The sequence below is a fragment of the Suncus etruscus genome, chromosome 1 (assembly GCF_024139225.1).
Source record: "Suncus etruscus isolate mSunEtr1 chromosome 1, mSunEtr1.pri.cur, whole genome shotgun sequence".
Lineage (NCBI taxonomy): Eukaryota > Metazoa > Chordata > Mammalia > Eulipotyphla > Soricidae > Suncus > Suncus etruscus.
Window position 1 is genome coordinate 78,890,014 of NC_064848.1, and position 7,275 is coordinate 78,897,288.

At 35.2% G+C, this 7,275-nt stretch overlaps 1 non-coding gene across 1 annotated transcript; it reads left to right on the forward strand.

The window, feature by feature from the left end:
• The first annotated feature begins 6,804 nt into the window (after nucleotides 1-6,804).
• LOC126030866 (U1 spliceosomal RNA) lies at nucleotides 6,805-6,970 on the forward strand. Its single transcript, XR_007503197.1, has one exon. It is a non-coding gene; the product is annotated as a U1 spliceosomal RNA (small nuclear RNA).
• The last annotated feature ends 305 nt before the right edge of the window (nucleotides 6,971-7,275 follow it).

Below are 7,275 nucleotides of genomic sequence, written 5' to 3' on the forward strand. Positions count from 1 at the left end.
TCATATTATCAGTTGTACCTTAATGGGACTGTTAAAACCAGGCAACCTAATTAATTTTTGAAGAGAAAGTATCAATATTCAATGCCAGAATTTAGAGAAGGTTAGCAAAAATATAAATACTAACATGAATCCCAAACAATAATAAAATATTAAAATACCCCACATTTAACTTATTTAGTACTCACATTGACCTTATCATATAAGCACTACTTCTCTCTTCATTTGCCATAGGAGGAAATTGAAGCTCAGTGAAATTCAATACTGTGTCCGTAACTAGAGATACATATTAGTAAGGAATAGCATCAACATTTGAACATTATTTTATAGATGAGATTTTTTTCACTACTCTCTTTTTTAAAAAATTTATTTTAGGCAAAGTAGTTCACAAAAGTGCTAATGATAGGTTTTTATGCATAAAACGTTCTAGCACCATAATTTCCACTAAAGGTTTCTGGTCCTATGTTACCTCTATCCCTTTCCTGTAGCAAATTTCCTACAAAAACCAGTTTTCAGGTTATTTTGTCTTTGGGTATTTGTTATTCCTCTACTGTGTTTTAGAACATGCTATACATAAAAGAGATTATTTTGTTTGTATATTTCTCTTCCTGACTTACTTTACTCACTACTTACTTCATTTACTGTGCTCCACTTCTACCCACATAGCAGCAAATTGCTTGACTTTTCCTTTCTTACAGTTAAGTAGTATTCCATTGTGAATATTACTATATTTTTATCCAGTCATTTTCCAAATAAACCTGTTATTTTTTTAATAGTTCTGCAATGAGCATAGTAGAGCAAATATCTTTTCTGAAAATACTTGAGTTCTTTGGTAGATGTCAAGAAGTGGAGTTGCTAGGTCATGTAGAAGCTCAATTCCTAGCTTTTTTTGAGAAGTCTACTTGTTTTCTCAGGAGGATGGACCAGTCAACATTCTAGCAAGCAGTGAGTGAGAGTACCATATCTCCAATATACAACAATACCAGGTAGTGGTTGTGGTGGTTGTGGTTGTTGTAGTTGTTGTTGTTGTTGTATTGTGCACTAGTAACTCTGGGCAAGAAGACATCTCATTGCTATTTCGAGTTGTATTTTACTGATGATGATGATGATGATGATGATGATGATGATGATGATGCAGAACATTCTTTCTTATAAATTTTGGCCACCAGTATTTCCTTTGAGAATGTTTTTGTTCATCTCTTCCTCCTATTTCTTATGGGGCTGGTTATATTTTTTTCTAATAAAGTTAAACTAGTGCCTTAAATATCCTGTTTACTAACCTTGTATCAAATAAATAGAAGGCAATTATTTTCTCCCAGTCTGTTAGGTGTCTTTCTGTTATGGTCACTCTTTCTTTTGCAGTATGTTAGCTACTTAGTTTGTTGTCATTCCATTTGATTCTCCTTGCTATGGCATTGTATCATTGAAGATACCACTGATTCAATGTCATGATTTTTTTAAGGGGAGGTGTATTGGTGATTACAATTAGGATTAAGTTATTATTAGCATATTGTGGTTGGCAGCGTCCAAACCACTCCAGGGTCTGAGAGTTAAATATAGGTGTTCCCTAAGTTATATTTTCTTTTAGGTATGAAAAAAAGAAAATATCATGTGGCCTTGTGCTTTCCTAAAACTAAAGAAAAATGTTGTTCTGAGCTGGGGTCTTGGGAGAGGTAAGCAAGATAAAGCCAAGAGGGAGGGCATAATACATCTGTGGGGGAAAATAGTGCTGGGATGAAAGTGTCTTGCATTCTTTTGCAGACCAAGAAGTGGCAGACATTTTTATATGACTTTTAAGCCTATATCTTCAATCATAACTCTATAGTGTAAATATTTAACATTTCAGGAAGATTATTCATAAATATATAATCAGTACAATATAGAGTTGGTCCTAGAATACTATAGGTTGAATGAAAACAAGTGACTGAAAAAAATCCATCTAGAATATCCTACTAAGCTATTTTCATATTTTTCACTTCATAAGAAGATTCTCCAGAACTTCCAAGGTCAAATTGGATGATATTGAAATTTTTTAGAGAAATATATAATCTTAACCCATATTGAGCATGAACCAGATATGACTACACAATATTACTACTTCTTCAAATATCTGAAGTATAAATATTCAACAAAGCTTTCTCTATTGATGCAATGCTGTATAACTGCACCATCCAATGTGAATTGGCAGTTTTATGTATTTTAATTAAAAGACTTCTACCTTCCCAACACCATTTGATGATGTCATTGGTTCGTCTTCTCTTCTGGCTGTAACTTAGGATTCTGTTAATGCGGTCTTTACATAGCAAAGACCTTTCATTCAGCATATTTTTGAGCACTTACTACATACTACCACTGAACTAGACACTGAGTATAAAGCTAGATGAAAGGTAAAGTAATGCCTCTACTTATGTTTTCAGTACAGCAAAGAGAGTTACCAATCAAATCATCATGCTAATAAAGATAACATTATAATGGTTATGAATATTGTGAGACAAAGTAGTGGATTTTATTGAAACTTGTTTAGAAACTAGAGAAAAAGTGTAGGGAATAAGGAACCTGTCTTGTATGATACTGATCCCAATTCAATTACCAGGATCACACATGGTCCCCAAGCACCAACAGGAATTTCCCTAAACAATGCTGAGTTTATCTTTCCCTACACTCTGAACACACACACACACACACACATACACACACACACACACACACACACACACACACACACACACACCTTGACTGCTTTAAAACCTTTTAACATTTTCCTGAAAGGTAAATGTTCAGATTAATAGTTGAGAAAATAGAAATGATCATTTAGGTGAGAAACTTCCAAGCAGAGGAAATTTTATTCCATAATTCCTGGGACAAGTGAGTATTCATGGAAACAAAGAGAAAAGAGAGCAAAGGGGATGGAAGTGGTTTAAGGGGTGATGGAGAAGTAGTTTTGATTATGCCACATTAGTACTTTTAAAGCTGCATTAAAGCTTGAGGTATTACCAAGCACAATGGAATATGTTGAACTATTTTAGTCAATGAAGGGGAAGGGTGGAAAGAAGTGACAACAGTCAGATACAATAATCCTGGTTTATGTGTGGAAAAGATATCAAGAAGGGCTAAACAGACACAGGGAGAACAGAGAACAATCTGTAGATCACTAATGTGCTCAATGAACTTGAGAGTTTAATGCTCAATGAATGGAATTGAGAATTCTTGCATTTATGCACTGTTTCTATATATTTTGTCCACTGGGGACCCACAGAAAAGACTTCTGGACTTATTTTTGCCATCACTTGCTAGATATCTGATTCTTTCATGATAGCAATACTTTCTGAGTCTGCAACTTCACTAAGTAAAAGATATTCTGGAAAGGTTGAGAATAGAAAACATGGCACATGGAGAAAGTAAAATTCCTTGCAAATTCTCATCCTCACACCTGTCAGATGTGTGAGTGATTTACTCAAGAAGTCCATGATTTATGATTAATATCCTTTTTTGATAGCATAGAAGTAGATAAAATGCAGAATAAGTTTTTCCTTAACTCAATAAAGATAAGAATTTTAATTATCTAGTGAAAGATTGTAATATAAATGTAGCACGGGGTATTCCTTACATGCATTGTGAGAACATACATGCTCTTTTGGTCTCTGGATGCCATTCATATCCACACTAACTACATTCTTTGGATCTCAATTCCTTTCACTCTCCTTCCCATCTCTTTAAATCTAATTTTTTCCCTTTGAATGTGTTCTTGTGAGTAGGCACACAGAGTCAAGTAAGCACATGTTTCAGATATGCTCTGCACATGATAAGTGTCCCACTTATCTCTTAACATTTGAGATCTTTAATGTCAGGTATGTATGTAATATATGATGTATACTCTGTGGTATGTTTTAAAATAGCTTAAAATTAATTTAGCACATAAATTTCCAATGTTTTATATTTTGTACTTATTCATGAGTTATATGATTTTACTTTAAGGAGAGTAAAACTAGGCAATAATTAAAGAAAATGATTCATACTGGAAAAATAAACACAAAATCCTCTGTGAAAGGGGCTGACTTGAGGCTAGAACATGAAACTTGTCATCCTTTTCTAGACATTTTTGAGATTAAAGGGGACGCGATTGATAATTACACTGGAACTATAGTTATAAAGCAGAACATCTCAAGGAGACATTAAGGTGATATATATTATGGTATTCCATCTCTAGCTTCACCTAGAGCAAAGGTCCTATAGCTAAATGCATGGCAAAACATCTGTGGTAAAATTCTAAACCCTAATGATATAGTTTGCCAAGTATAAACTTCAGAAATAATTAAGTTATGAGGAGTCCACTTATTAACAGAATCAGTAGTAGCCCTTTTTCTGCCAGGTAAGGATATAAGAAATCTTCAATCAGGAAGTGAGTTCTCACAAAATATTACCATGTTGGCACCAGGTTGGCCTTTTATTCTCCATAATTGTGGGGAATAAATGTCCATAGTCCATAAGTCCCACAGCCTATCAGAGTCTGTAGTAGCAGCCCAAACTAAGACAAACTTCTGTAGTAATTCCTCCACTGTGCAGGGGTGCTACTTGAGTAAATTTGGCCACCGCACCTTAGAATGAGTATTTTGAAGAGCCTTATAGAGCCCCCTTAATTTTGCTTTTCTCACACCTCCAAAATTGCATCACTTCCTCACATTTCCTTTGTCTTGAAAATGTCATTTTCTGATTCCTCTGTTGATTCCCTCTCTAATCAACACCTGCTAGTTCTCCTTTATGGTGCCCTCATATTCTTCAATGGCTGCTCACAGTCCCAAGGTATATTTATATTAAAAAATACAAGATATTAAAGGTTCAACATCATCACCAATTAGAATAAGTTGTCAGGGATGTGGTAAATAAAAAAAAGAACCCTTTTTTTCCTGCTGGTAAGAATGTTATCTACTCTGACTTCTATAGAAAACAAAATGAATAAAACTTAGAAAAGCTAAGATTAGAGCTTCCACATGACTCACTTATTGACATCTACTCCAAAATTCAAAAAAAAAAAACAAAACATGAATTAAAAAGGTTTATTCACACATATTGTGCATTGCAATAAAATAGTCAAGAGAGAGAAACAAATGTCCAATGACAAATGAATGGATAAAGTTGTGGTATTTATACATAATGAAATATTATGCAATGATAAGAAAAGATGCAATCTTGATGAAACTAGAAGGTATAATGTAAAATGAAATGTCAGAGACAGAAGGATAAATACCAGATGACCTCAGTCATCTATGATAGAGAAACAAACAAGGGAACAGATGGCACTGAACAATGACAAATTCTTGATCTTGGATTACAAAACTGGGATTTCAAAGTAGTAGGAAGAGCATGGATGAGAAGAGGAAAAGAACAGTGGTGAGAACTTTTATGCTTATCATGGTGAAGTGTATTAATTGTACTTCAAACTCATAAATGTTAATTCTGTTGTAACTTGTTAAACTATACTTAAAAGGGAAAGCATAGGGTCTGGAGAGATAACATGGAGGTAAGGTGTTTGCCTTACATGCAGATGAACGGAGGTTCAAATCCAGGCATCCCAGATGTTCTCCCGAGCCTGCCAAGAGCGATTTCTGAGATTTCTGAGCATAGAGTCAGGAATAACCCCTGATTGCTGCCAGGTGTGACCCAAAAACCAAAAAAAAAAAAAAAAAAGGAAAAGCATGATACAGTTTTTTATGAACAACCTTGTAACCACAGACTTTATATATATATAAAACTTAAAAAGCTAAATACAATGGAAAAAAGAATTCATCAATTCTTATTAAATAGTATTGGTCAAAGGTAAAAAAAAAAGTTTCCACACACTAATTATGCCCCACTTCTTTGCATAAAACAATGTATGGCATAAAATATCCACTGGTTATGTAATGCTACACAGGAGAGCTGTGGAAACAAGGCAGTTTGGTCAGATGAACCTGAGAAATATACTAAGATGCACATGGAAACACTTGTTGTTAGGGTCACAAAAGGAGGATGAGAGTCAGCAACTGGGGGTAAAGAGTGGACTTGGGAGGGGACAAAATAACGGGAAGATGGGATCATAATTACTATAGTGGTCATTCATAGCATAGGAAGTGTTGGTGAAAGGAAGGTGCTGATCTGGGAAACGGGAGAATCAATGTTTTATAAAGGAACACTAATATTTGTAATCAATTAAAGACCTCACTCAACACCAGACTCAGTGACCCCAGAGTCTTACTTAAAATGGTCAATATTACTTTAGTTTTATTGTTATACTTGGTTAAAGTAATAATCTCCAAACCTTATACCTCTAAAGCTTACATTAAAAAAAATAATAACAGCACTGGAGAAATTGTGGGGGCAAAAATCTCTATGCCCTGCTGATGGAAATACTGGGCAAAAATTAGTGCTCCTGTTTTGTAAAATATTGTGGACCTTCTTTAAAAAGCTAAAATGGACTTTTATTAGAATTTAATAATCCATTTTTTGGATAATTAGACAAAGAATACTAAAACATTAACACCAGAGTTTGATCCCCATCTCCAATGTTTATTAGTCTATTATTTAAAACAGCTCAACTATTGAAATAAGTAAAATGTCCATTAATAAAGTATTGAATAGGGACTGGAGTGATAGCACAGCAGTAAGATATTTGTCTTGAGCATGGCCAATCTGGGACGAACCAAGGTTTGATCCCCAGCATCCAATATCATCCCCTGAGCCTGCCATTTTCTTTTTTTTTTCAATTAATATATTTAAGCTCCATGATTACAAACATGTTTGTTGTGTTTCAATTATAAAAGTGAACATCCAATACTTACCTGGCAGGGGGTGATTTTATGATCAGGAAGGTGGTTTCCTCTGGGTGAGGCTTGCCATTGGACTCCGGGGGCATGCTGACCCCTGCGATTTTCCCAAATGTGGGAAACTCAACTGCGTAATTTATGGTAGTGGGGGACTGCGTTTGAGCTCTCCCCTGAAAAAAAATGAACACCCTCCTTCACCAATGCAACATTCCCACCACTCATGCCCCCATCTCCCTCATCCCTCACCCCTGCCTATATTTAAGACAGTTATTCTATTTCTCTCACTCACTACCATTGTCATGATAGTTAGTAGGGGACTGCGTTTGAGCTCTCCCCTGAAAAAAAATGAACACCCTCCTTCACCAGTGCAACACTCCCACCACTCATGCCCCCATCTCCCTCATCCCTCACCCCTGCCTATATATAAGACAGTCATTCTATTTCTCTCACTCACTACCATTGTCATGATAGTTGTGAG